Consider the following 13,952-nt stretch of genomic DNA (forward strand, 5'->3'; position numbering starts at 1 on the left):
CGAGGGTGTCCAGAGCAACCCCATGCTTGTCCTCCAATTCCTTGTGCGTTGCTGCACCAGGGCCTCCAAACTTTCATCTTTGGCACGGAGGGTAGCTTCAAGATTCTCCCCCCAAAGGGAGATCTCTCGCTCCCTGGCGTCCAGAGATGCCTTGTGATTCGCCAGGCGCCCCTCCCGAGCCATGACATCCTCCCTCATCATCTGAAGGGTCTCTTGCTGCCTAATGAGCGCCTTGAACTGCTTGTCGTGCCATTCGCGCAGCTTCAGGCACTTGTCCTTCAGCTTCTGATCCACCTTGCCGGCGGATTCGCGCTGTTCCTTAAGCTCCTGCCACTTCTGATGGTGCCGGACCTGCACTTCCTTCACGACCGCCGCCATGGACTCCATGAAGGACAAATTCATAGTGATGGCAGCTGAGTCGTCGGCCTCCCCGCCTCCCAGATATAGCGGTGCCAGAAGGCGCTGAAGCTCTTTGTCGAGCTCTGCGTCCGTCAAGGACGGGCCGAGGGCTCCGATATCAGGCAACGACAGCACCATAGCCAGCGTGTTTAAGGAAGACGGCGGGGTCTCAGCGGCGCCCCCGGAAGAGGGGAGTGGGCCCATGGTTTGAAGAGGAATCTTCGCCTCAATAACCACTTCCTCTACCGGGGCGCTCTCTAGAGAGTGCTCCACCACTGCCAGGGAACCTCGTGCTTCCCCGGCAGCGAGATATTGCCCCTCAGCGGCTACGAGCTCTACAACTTCATCCGCGGCAGCCCACCCTATGTCAGCGACCACCTCCAGCAGATCTGATTCTTCGGTTTGGGGGCAGAAACGATGAAGAAACGGAAATCTTGAGCGAACGAAAAAACCAGTGGAAGCAACCAAAGTATAAAAGAAAAGAAGAATTAAGCAAGATACCTGGGGAAGTCTACTGGGCAGGGGTCTTTGTTTCCCCAGCAACAGTTGTTGCCGGGTCGCGAGCTTCGTCCTCTGCCAGGGTAGGCTCGGCAGCCTTCTGCATAGTCTCGGCCGCGGAGGATTCCACGACGACCTCTTCAGCTTGAGCGGCAGAGGAGGCATGCCCCTCAGGGAGGGGCTCACCCTGCATCGTCTCGCGTCCTCCTCCGCATGGGGGGGGGAGGCTGCCTCCATCGGCTCCGGCAGGCAGGGCCAAGTCTCCGCTCCCAGGCTGGGGGCTGGGCTGGGGGCTCGGCATGGGGTCTTCTGCGTCCTTCCCCACCGAAACTGAGCCCTCTACGCCCTCCAGCGACCCGAGGCCCGGAGCCTCTTTCGGGAACGGTGGATGAGGGTCTCCATGTCCTCCTCCACTTCTCTGTCGGCAACGACAAAAACGAGAGGTTAGTCAGCAAAAGCATTCAAATCCGCCTAGAAAGATATCTACCACAAAGAGAAATCCTCCTTACTCTTCCGCGATGAGCATAGAGTTCAAGTTGAACTCCGTGGGAGGAGGAGACTCCCATCCTCTCTTTAGAGACGGAAGGGTGGAACTCCCCGGCAGCTTTGATGCCTGCCGTGACATCAAGAGCTCCGGGGAAGACGAGCTCTGCGAGGAGCTCGAACCGGAGCGGGGGCTGGACTCCGCCTCCATGGCCGCCGGACATTTGGTGGAAGGAGCCTTGGCCTGAGCAAGGCGAGGGGATTGGCGACACGCCACCTCGACCTTGGTAGACTTGGTGGAGGTCTTCTTCACCCTCTTGGTGGCCGGCGCTGGGTTGGAGGTCGCCGCTCCTCGGGTTGCGGCGCGCCTGCGGGTGCGTTGGTCTAGGTCTGGTGCGGGGGCTTGCGGTCCTGCCGAAAGCCACTCATCTTCAGGGGCCGCTGTCGCGTCCTCCTCCCTCTCCTCCTCCTCTCCCCTCCTGAAGCTCCGTCGCTGCCGTGGCCAGGGCATCCAGCCCGGCAAAGTCAGCCCCGGCAAGCTCTTCCCCGGCAGATCCTTTCGTGGCCTGCGCCTCACTGCCGCCATGGGAAGAACTTTCGTCCCCAACTTTCCCTTTGCCTTTCCCAGCCTTTGCGGCCTTCTCCATCTCCGCAAGGCGGACAGCCTTGTCCTCCACGACTCTCTTTAGAATATATGCCACCTCCGCAGCGGAGGTGCGTCTATACATTCCATCTTCGGTCCTAGTGGCCTTCTCCACCAAAGTGCTCGACCACTGGAGCTCTTCGTCAAGGGAAGGGAGCTGCCAAGTACTCGATACTCCCTCAGCGTTGCAGTCCGGCATCCACTTCAATATCTGATCCCGGGCGGAGTTGATGTTCAGAGGAATGACGGTTGCCGGGAGCTTGAACAACTCGAAGCGACCAAACAGTTGGTCGTACAACCAAGCATGGCCATAGATTGATAAGTTGTTGGCCAATCCTGGAGGCAGCCTCATCCTATCTGAAGCACCGCCATACAGCCACGCAAGCCTATCCCTTTCCTGCAGCGGTGAGATGCGGCGGAGGAGAAAATCTGCCCCCACATGCTCAATGGTTAACCCGACAGCTGCTAGACGGGTGATCCTGTTGATTGCCGGGCGCAGCCTATCCTCAGTGAGCCCTCTTGATAGAGGCAAAGGTGTCCCGATGTTTCAATGAGATAGCAATCATTTTCTGTGGGAGTCGACTTTGACGATCCGACTACGAACGTGCGAAGACGTCGCGCCTTAGCAATCGCTAAACCAACTTCCGAAGGGTTATTGACCATGCCGGAGCACGATCAACCTGACCACGAGGATCTATTTCCTGCGAGCAAACAAAGAACAAGCAAGAAACTGAGATTGCAATCTGGATATTGCGAATAAAAGAGGAAAACTTTATTAATGAAGGTGGGGTTCTGTGACGCCTTTGTCTGGTCGTTGAACACAAACGAAGTACGCGAAGTTGCAGTTTTGGCGAACTTTTAATCTAAACAAAACCCAAGGAAAAAGCTACTAGATGGATCTACTTATATAGGAGCAAGGGGTGGTGGCCAAGGAGGTCGGAGGACGTCCTAAGGCAGCCTAAAACCAACCCTAGGTCGTACAAGGCTCATGGGCCCAAGTGGAGGTGATGCAACAGCTTTGGACTTGTTGTTTGACTCGGATTCTGCTAAGCGTCAGATTGTTTTGTCCATATCTCAATGCTCCGGACGAATTTAAAGGTGAATCCAATTGGGTTGGAAAGAGGACGAAATCTACTTTCCAACAAAAAAAGAATCACCCAATTCGGAATCCGTATGAAAAAGTTGTTGGCGTTCTGAGTCAGGTATGTGTGTGCAGTACGAATCTGAATCCAGAACATGAGACTTGGACTCTATCTTCTCTTGGCCCAAAAGTGACGTGAGAGGAATTTTTGAACAGAACCTAAACTTCTCCTTTTGCCTTATCTTCATATGTGGATTGTACAAATGTCCCATACACATGCAATTAGACAAAACACAAAAGTGTGTGAAGTATTTTTGTTCTGGATAACATAAATAGATTATTGAATAGTTTGCACTAGAAATCACCTAAAAAATATGCATGTATGCAATATTTTTGGTCGGATCCAAGGTAGTCATGTCCTCATCACCTCTTAAGCTCCAATCCTTGCCGCGCTCGACGCACTCCTGCCATGCTTCACAAAACTCAGGGGCTTCTTTGTCCTGGATCCAGCACCAATCCCCTCTCCATTCATCCCACCTCTCGCGTTGGTACCCCGGGAGGTAATCCCAAATCATCCTCTTCGAGCGCGGCATCCAGTTGATGATTCCGGGGCGGTTGACTCTGCCCTCGACACGCGAAACAAAGTAATGCCGGAACAGGTCCACATTGGGCTTCACTCCGACAAAGTTTTCGCACAAATGCGCGAAGATGGCCATAGTCGCCATCGCATTGGGCGTGAAGTCGAGGAGATGGAACCCGTAGAGGTTCATAATCGCCTCAAAGAACTCGGAGAATGGAGGACAGAGGCCGCAGATGAAGTAAGCGGCGAAGAACTGATAAGAATCCGACGGATCCACCTCCCCCGCCTCATAAACCATGGGCGCTCCATGACCCTTCTCAACAGGCCTCCCCCACACGTACTTCGCCTGAAGAACAGGGCCGCTCAAGGTCGACGAAACGAAGACAACATCTTCGCTCCGCTTCTTGTTCAGCTCCGCCGACCTCTTGCTCCCCTCGGCGGCGGCCTCCTTCGTCGCGGTCGTCGGCTTTCTCTTCTCCGTGGGTTTCTTCCCCATTCCCGCGGCAACACGGAGGGAAGAGGGATTCGATGTGGAAGGCGGCGACGGAGGAAGGAGCGAGATGAGGAACGGTCGCTTGGCTTGCAGAGGAAGATGGGGGAGCGGGGCAAGAGACAGGTGAATCGTGCCGCTCTGTTTTTCCCTGCTCTTAAGGGGGGTGAGTGGGGCAGAGGCGGGACGCTTCAGAAAGTTACCGTTTTACCTTAACTGCAACAGTCCCACAACCCCACGACGCACAGTAATTGCGCAAAAGTGGACGTTGGATTGACTAGTCATCGTGGCAAACCGTCACGCGCAGCCCTCTCCTGCCACGTGTCCGCGCACTGTTTGGGGCCTAACCCAACGTGCCACGCGACACATGTGGCTCAGGCCCAGGGGCTTATGTCGGGGAAAATATACAGGGGTGTGCATTTTCCCCTGACTCGTGCACGGACAAAACCAAGACCAAGTTAGAGTGTAAGGAATCAAGAGATTTAAAGGACCAGCACGCAGATCAGAGAGACCAAGATCGAGCCAGAGAAGCAGGATATCGCCAAGAGAAAGGCCTCCCTTGTCGGGCAGGCGAGCCCGGCAAGGGGCGAGGCCACCCCCAGAAGCAGATAACCGAGTGTCACATCCCTAGTTCTGGCATGACCTAGACTAGCTAGTCATGTGTGCATCATGTTTAAATTCCATTTAAATTTGAAGTGGGGATCTGTGAAACCCTCAGAATCATTTCTGGAAATGACCCAAAAAAAATTGCTCCAAAAGGGTCCAAGAAAATGTTCATGTTGCTCTCTAAAAATATTGGACAGAGATAAAAATCAAACCAATATTTTCAGAAGCTCATAAATATTTATTTTGGGCATTTGGAATTAAAGCAGTAATTATTTGCTTTGGATATATATTGTTATATATATAGAATATTGTCCAAAAATTATGCTAGTTGATGAGGAGCTCTGGAATAATACCACTAGCCCCTACAAAAATTGGCATAAGTAAATAAAATGGTTTAGTATTTTTATTAAACCAAACAAATGTCAGAAAATTAGAAAAGAAAAAGAAATAGGAAAAAGGGAGCTTACCTGCGGCCTGGCACTGTGCGGCCTGGCTTGGCCCAGCAGGCCGGCCCAGCTGACTGGCCAGCGCCAGTCGTCTCCCTCCTCGCGCCAGAGGGACAGGGCGCGTGGTCGCCGCACACCGCGCGCATGCACGCCACGGCAGCTGCCTGCCTGCCCTCTCCCCTCTTCGACCTGGCCTCGCCAGAAGCGCCCAGCTCCCCCCTGGCCTGACTCCCTCTCTCCTGCACCTCTCCCCTCCTCTCTCCCGCTCTCTCCCGCGACGCCCGAACGCGCCGGTCGCCGTCGTTCGCTGCCCCGCGCTCCCCGCCATCCCCTCGCACCTCCGTCGTGTCCAAGAGCTCCGCGTCCTCGCGCTGAACCCTCCGCTGAGCCACGCAAGCCGGAACGCCCTGGAGCGCCTCCATCGCCGTCGTCCTCATCTCCGGCCGCCGGAGATCGTCTTCGCGGCCCCACCGTCTCCAGTGCGTCCCCGAGCTCTCCGACGACGCCGTCGAGTCCACCGTGAGCTCCTGCCCCGTTCCCCTCTCTCCGTTTCTCCGTTCCCGCGCTGTAGCCCCGACCCCCACCATGGTCGTAGCTCCTCACCGCCATCCATGTCACCGCCGTTGCCCTGGCCACCGCAGCCCGCAACCGAGCGCGTCACCGTGCTCCTGGTGACGCCAGGAGGCCGTAGCGCCTCTCCGCTCACGCCCCCGTGCACCGCAGCGCTGCGCCCGCCCTTGGCCGTGCTCCGGCCGCCGCCGCGAGCTCTGCTCCGGCGAGCCCCGGCACACCCACGGTCTCCCGCGTGTCCCAAGGGATGCGTGCGAGCCAGGGCTCCTCGGAGATGGTCTCCGCGGCCCTTTTGGTTGTCGGAGACGCGATCCCGAGCCCCTCCGCGGCGTTCGGCCTCGCCGGCGGCTAAACGCCGGTGGGGTTTGACCCCTTTGACCTCGCCGGCCCGACAGGTAGGTCCGGCTCGTCAGGTGATTAGCTTAAGCTAATCACACCCCTGACGCTGACAGTGGGCCCCGGTGCCCCTAATCTTTTATTTTAGGCTTAAACTAACCCCTGTTTAACCCTGTGACACTGACGTGTGGACCCCACACGTCAGGTTTGACCTGGTCAGCCACGTTGACTCGCTGACGTCATGCCACTGTCATGCTGACGCAGTTATTCATTTTCTGGTTTAAAATAAATCAGGAAATTCCAGAAAATGAGATAAACTTCTAAAAATCATAGAAATTCAACCGTAGCTCAGATTTAAATAATTTATATATGAAAAATTATCAGAAAAATGCAATCTATCCATCTGTACTAGTTTCATGCATGACAAACCAACTTATACCTACTGTATAAGTGAGAACATATAAATGGCATATATAAGGATTTAAATTAGAGTTGCATTTGAACCTTTGGTTCAAATGGATCTCTTCCAAGTTGAATGCTAATTGCATTGGCTCAAAATACATCACATATTCATGCATCATATTGTTGCATATGATTGTGTTTTGACTATCGACACCGTTCCCTCTCGATAGGTCCTGCTCCGGAGAGTGTTCCAGAGTACCTGTCTAAGGAGCAGTGCCACCCTGTTGATCTACCAGGCAAGCAAACCCCCTTTGTGCATCCCGATACAATCCTACTCTCTCGCTTCTGCTCTCTTTTACTGCATTAGGACAACAACGATTCAACTGCTACTTTATGCTGCGGTAGTTGAACCCATTCCTCTGCATGACCTGTCATTGCCACAATAAATAGTTGAAACCCACTAGCATGTGTAGGAGTTGATTGAGCCATGTTGTGTTCCTACCATGCCATGCTTGCTATTGCTTAGAATTGTGTCAGGTCTGGTTCATTGGGAATGAATTGGAGTGTTGCGATATGTTCTGGTGACGAGAGTTAAGCGTGTGAACATGATTTGGTAAAGGTAGCGGTGAGAGGCCATGTAGGAGTACATGGTGGGTTGTCTCACTGGAACCGCCCTTAAGCACTGAGTTCTGTGTATGTTGTCCAATGACTAGCTACTACCACACATTGGAATGCTTAAGTGCCCCTCTCGACTTATTAACCAACTTGATCTCTGTCCAGGAGTTGCAACTAGTTTCTGGTGTTTGTAGGTAGTGCTATTTTTCTACCGAGTGGCACCCGGCAGGGTGGGCTTGGGACAGACTAGGCACACGTGGCCCGGTGTACCGAGTGGCACCCGGATGGTGGGCTCGGGAACCCTGTACACATCGTTTGGGGCCGTGAGCGACACCCCGGCCGGATCTCCTTGCGGATGGAACCCGAATAGGCGATAAACCTGGACTAGAGTCTTGTGTGGTTAGTCAGGTCGTGGCCGACACCCTCGCCAGGCTTCCGCTTGAAGGTTGCCGAGGTACATGACATGTACATGGCGGTAAGTGGCGAGAGCGTGTGTGACACAGTACACCCCTGCAGGGTTATCATGATCTATTCGAATAGCCGTGTCCTCGGTTATGGACTTCTTGGATGCTTACGTGGTACATAGACAACTTGAAGTGGATACTCTAAAATGCTCAAGATAAGTGTGAGTGCTATGGATGGCTTCTCGTAGTGAGACGGGAATGAACCCATAGTGGTGTATTGAGGTGGTGATTAGTGGACTCGTGTGCGCCTTCTTACCTCAAAGAAGTTTCTCGTAGTTGTAGAACAGGATAGCCACTAAGTCAAAGCTGGCTTGCTGCAACTAAACCCCACACTACCTTCTTGATACAAATGCATGTATGATAGGATCTGATGTAAGTCTTGCTGAGTACCTTTGTACTCATGTTGCTTTATTTATGTTTTTGCAGCGGAGACTTCGGTCTTACTAGTAGTTCCGCTTCGACTTCGACGAGTAGCTTGTACCTCAGCTACGATCTTGCACCCTTGGGAGGGTCTTGTAGATAGTTAGGCTTCTCAGCCCTTTTCTTTTGTAGTTGTCTCTACTCAGACATGTAATGCTTCCGTTGCTTGTATGCTCTGAATGATGGGTCATGTGACCCCTGTTTGTACTTAATGCTATGTGGCTCTTCTGGGCCTTTTTATCTATATGAGTTCGCGTTATGTTGTGATGCCATGTTGTACAGCACATACTTGCATGTTATGCGTACGTGTAACGTGTACTGCTATGTGTGGGATCCGACAATCTAGTTGTTTATCCTTGGCAGCCTCTCTTATGGGGAAATGTAGTCTAGTGCCTCCTTGAGCCATAGTAGTCCGCTACAGCCCGGTTCACCGAAGTCCTGCTAGCCCAGCACTACTGCTCTGGACACTTAACTAGCCGGCATGTGTTTCACATCGTTCCTGTGTCTGTCCCTTCGGGGAAATGTCACGCGGTGACATCCGGAGTCCTGCCTAGCCTGCAACAGCCCGGGTTCCCGGAGTCCTGTTAGCCCAATGCTACAGCCCGGATTCACACGCTGCTGACCGACACGTTCGATGTTGATTCATGTATGCCTGTCGCCATACGTTAGTGCCGCTTTGGGTTCACGACTAGCCATGTCGGCCCGGGTTCTCTGTCATATGGATGCTAGCGACATTGTCATATACGTGAGCCAAAAGGCGCAAACGGTCCCAGGCCATGGTAAGGCGACACCCGTGGGAGTACCGTGCGTGAGGCTGCAAAGTGATATGAGGTGTTACAGGCTAGATCGGTGTGACTTAGAATCGGGGTCCCGACAGCTTTGGTATCAGAGCCTGACTGCCTGTAGGATTTCCAAGCCAACCTGGTCGAAGTTGAGTCTAGAAATTCTTTAGTTATGTAAGGGAATTGATTGTGGAAGGGAACGTAAGGCTCTTTTTACTTCTTTACCTCATGCCCTTCTGATTTGAGTCATCCTATATTTCCTACGGGGTTAAGGAACTAGGCTTCCTCTTCTGTCTATCAGGATCACGTGTTACTACTCTGTAGTCTCTCAGGATTGGTTGATCAGAGTCATATCCCAGTTTGAGTACCTCCAGTGTAGCCTGTTTAGTAATATCTCAGAACCTTGAGTGATGATGTTGAGTAAGGTGCTACCCCGTCCTTTGCAGAATGTCTCATTTTGAGCATTTTACTGCCGTTATGCTGCCGGATTCGTCCTAGGAGTTTGAGAGATACTAAATTTTCTTATGCTACATGTTGCATCCTATAGTTGTTGTTGACCCCGTCCTTGGTTCCGCTTCTCAGGATGTCATCAGTTTACCGATGTTCTGTTGCTCGTTGCCTGAACCACGGAGGTGGTAGGGATGAGGAGGATCCTCCCGACCAGCCTTCGTTGGCAGAGTTTATGTTAGAGATGGAGAGGAACAAGCATGAGTCTGACCGCTTGTTAGCACGTATCGAGGAGAACACCACACCCCAGTGCAAAGAGTCAGCGACCATCTATGATTTCATTGGTCTGAAACCACCTACCTTCCATCATTCCATTGAGCCACTCGATGCAGATGACTGGCTCCGTAGTATCACACACAAGCTGCGTTCTGCGAACGTAGTTGAAGGTGCAAGGTCACTTATGCTGCATATCACCTAGAAGGTCCTGCTAGTCTCTGGTGGCAGAACTATGAGGCTATGCTTCCAGCTGGCCAGATACCGATCTGGAGAGATTTCACTGAGGCTTTTCGCGAGCATCACATTCCTCAGGCTCTCATTGACCGCAAGAGAGAAGAGTTCTGTAGTCTCACCCAGGGTAAGATGGCTGTTGATACTTACAGTAGAGAGTTTGAAAACCTCGCCCGCTATGCTACAGAAGAAGTGTCCACGGACGCTAAGAAGCAGGCTAGGTTCCGGAAGGGTCTCAACCCCAAGTTGCGTCGTGATCTCCACTTGCACCATTGCAATACTTTCCAGGCTCTTGTGAACAAGGCCATTAATGCGGAGACAGCTCAGCTCACATACGAGGAGTCTCGTAAGCACACCCGTGATTTGGTTTCTTCCTCTGGTTCTAGTTCTCATAAGCGCCGGATTTGGGTTCCGAACTCCGCTCTTCCACCCGGATATGCACCGAGGCCATCTTATGTGCCGCCTCACCCAGTTCAGCAGTATGCTCCACCCAGGCCTATTGGTAGACCGCTTGTCAATGCGGGTCCACATCCAACTTCAGGGACTTGCTTCACATGCGGGAAGCCAGGACACTATGCACGTGACTGCTCTCAAACCAACTATGCCCCACCCCTGTCTGAGAAGTCTGTTGGCAGTGGTAAGCAATCACGCAAGATGATCAGTGTCAAGTCAGCTCCCACTGAGCGTGGACGTGTGCATCACGCCTCAGCTAAAGACGCTCATGATGATCCGGATGTCGTTCTTGGTACACTCCTCGTCAATTGCCATCCAGCTTCAGTTCTATTCGATACTGGAGCATCTCACTCCTTCATCTCTGAAGGCTATGCCCGTTTGCACGACATGTCATTTTGTGATATGCCAACTCCACTTGAAATCCAAACTCCAGGGTCTAGATGGCAAACTACCAGAATAAGCCATGGTAATGAAATTCTTGTTGACAGACTGGTATTCCTTGCCTCACTTATAGCCCTCAAGTCTACAGATATTAACATCATCTTGGGTATGGACTGGATGACAGCTCATCATGCCAAGATTGATTGTTACACCAGGTCTGTTCAACTCACACACCCATCTGGCAAGTTAGTCACTGTCTCCACCAGAGTTGCAAAGCGTCAACTCTATTCTCTTAATGCCAGTCCTCTTCCAGACCTTGAAGATATCCCGGTAGTCCGTGACTTTCCGGATGTCTTTCCAGAAGAACTGCCAGGTATTCCACCTGACAGGGATGTAGAGTTTGTCATAGATCTTATCCCAGGAACCGCCCCAATCTCTAGGAGACCTTACAAGATGGCACCTTTAGAACTAGCTGAGCTTAAGAAACAACTTGATGAGTCCTTGCAAAAGGGTTTCATCCGTCCTAGTTCTTCTCCCTGGGCTTGCCCCGTCCTCTTCGTCAAGAAGAAGGATGGTACGGACCGGATGGTTGTAGATTATCGTCCCGTTAACTTGGTCACGATAAAGAACAAGTATCCGCTCCCCAGGATCAACGACCTGTATGATCAGCTCGCTGGATCCTCAGTCTTTTCCAAGATGGATTTGAGGTTAGGCTACCACCAAATCAAGATTAGAAACGGGGACATTCCTAAGACGCCTTTTGTCACTCGTTATGGCCAGTACGAGTACACCGTCATGTCCTTTGGTCTAACCAATGCTCCAGCTACCTTCTCCCACTTGATGAACTCGATCTTCATGGAGTACTTAGACAAGTTCGTCGTGGTTTACCTCGATGATATCCTTATCTACTCGAAGAACGAGGAAGAGCATGCCGAACATCTTAGACTTGTGTTAGAAAAACTCAGAGAGCACCGCCTTTATGCCAAGTTCTCCAAGTGTGAATTTTGGTTGCCAGAAGTGACCTACCTAGGCCACGTGATCTCTAGTAAGGGCATTGCTGTCAATCCTGAGAGAGTTCAGGCCGTTCTTGATTGGACTCCACCTGAAACAGTTAAACAAGTTAGGAGTTTCCTTGGTCTAGCCAGTTATTGTCGCCGCTTCGTTGAAAACTTCTCTAAAGTAGCCAAACCCCTCACGGAACTTCTCAAGAAGGATAAAAAGTTTGAGTGGTCCCCACAGTGTGAATACAGTTTCCAGGAACTGAAAAGACGCCTGACTTCTGCCCCCATACTTGTGCCACCGGATTTCACTAAAGACTTTGTTATCTACTGCGACGCCTCACGACAGGGACTAGGCTGCATTCTTATGCAGGATCGTCATGTGATTGCCTATGCATCTCGACAGTTGCATCCAAATGAGGAGAATTATCCTACACATGATCTAGAGCTCGCAGCCGTAGTCTATGCACTCAAGACATGGCGACATTACCTTCTTGGTAAACGTTGCGAGATTTACACTGATCACCAGAGTCTCAAGTATATCTTCACCCAACCAGATTTGAACCTTAGGCAAAGACGTTGGTTGGAGTTGATCTCAGATTACGACTTAGGGATTACCTACACCCCAGGCAAGGGCAATGTCATGGCTGATGCGCTAAGTCGTAAGTCCTATTGCAACAATCTTATGTTGCAGCAGGGCCAGCCACTTCTCCATGAGGAATTCTGTAAGCTTAACCTTCACATTGCTCCTCAAGGATTCCTTTCTACCTTGGTGGCGAAACCTACCCTTGAGGATCAGATCATTTCTGACTAGAAGTTTGATAGGGGTGTTACCCGCATCAGGAGAAACATTAAGAAGGGAGTTGGTGGATGTTTTTCCATGGATGATCGAGGTGCTGTTTTCTTTGAGAATCGCTTGGTGGTTCCCAAGAATCAACATCTGCGACAATTGATCCTTAAGGAGGCACATGAAACTCCTCTCACGATTCATCCCGGTAGTACTAAGATGTATTAGGACCTACGCCAGAGGTTCTGGTGGACTAGGATGAAGAGAGAAATCGCTCAGTTCATTGCTAACTGTGACGTTTGTCGTCGCGTTAAGGCAGAGCATCAAAGACCTGCTGGCACCCTTCAACCTTTAGCCATTCCTGAGTGGAAATGGGATAAAGTTGGTATGGACTTCATCACCGGCTTTCCCAGGACCAAGAAAGGGAATAACGCTATCTTCGTAGTCATTGATCGTCTTTCCAAAGTGGCTCACTTCCTACCTGTTCGAGAGAGTATCACTGCTAGTCAGCTCGCTGACTTATATATTTCTCGAATAGTGTCACTTCATGGTGTTCCACTAGAGATCAATTCAGACCGTGGTAGTCTCTTCACTTCTCATTTCTGGGAGAGTTTCCAAACTGCCATGGGCACCCATCTTTCCTTCAGTACCGCTTTCCACCCTCAATCAAGTGGTCAGGTGGAAAGGGTCAACCAAATTCTCGAAGACATGCTTAGAGATTGCGTTATCTCATTCGGTATGGATTGGGAGAAATGCCTACCTTTCGCCGAGTTTGCTTATAACAATAGCTATCAATCCAGTCTTAAGAAAGCTCCTTTCGAGATTCTGTATGGACGAAGATGTCGAACACCTTTGAACTGGTCAGAAACCGGTGAAAGACAATTCTTTGGACCGGACATGATCCAGGAAGCAGAAGAGCAAGTTCACATCATTCGTGAGAATTTGAAAACAACCCAGTCTCGTCAAAAGAGCCAGTATGACCGTCGTCATAAGGAAGTGGCTTATGAAGTTGGCGACAAGGCTTACCTTCGGGTTACTCCTCTAAAGGGTACCCATCGTTTCGGTATCAAGGGCAAGTTGGCTCCTCGTTACATTGGTCCTTTTCGCATTCTCGCTAAACGAGGAGAGGTTGCCTACCAGTTGGAACTACCCCCACATCTTTCTCGAGTCCATGATGTCTTCCACGTCTCTCAACTCAGGCGTTGCTTCTCGGATCCCATCCGCGGAGTGGACCACGAAACGCTTGATCTCCAAGATAACCTCACATATCGAGAGTACCCTGTTCGCATCCTTGATCAAGCAGAGCGTGTTACCCGACGTCAGAACATCAAGTTTCTCAAGGTTCAGTGGTCTCATCATTCCGAGAGAGAAGCTACTTGGGAGCGAGAAGATCGTCTTCGACTGGAGTACCCCACCTTCTTTCCATCGACCCCTGAATCTCGGGACGAGATTCTTTCAAGTGGGGGCGAGTTGTCACATCCCTAATTCTGGTATGACCTAGACTAGCTAGTCATGTGTGCATCATGTTTAAATTCCATTTAAATTTGAAGTGGGGATCTGTGAA

Source organism: Triticum aestivum, chromosome 7D (genome assembly GCF_018294505.1).
Source record: "Triticum aestivum cultivar Chinese Spring chromosome 7D, IWGSC CS RefSeq v2.1, whole genome shotgun sequence".
Lineage (NCBI taxonomy): Eukaryota > Viridiplantae > Streptophyta > Magnoliopsida > Poales > Poaceae > Triticum > Triticum aestivum.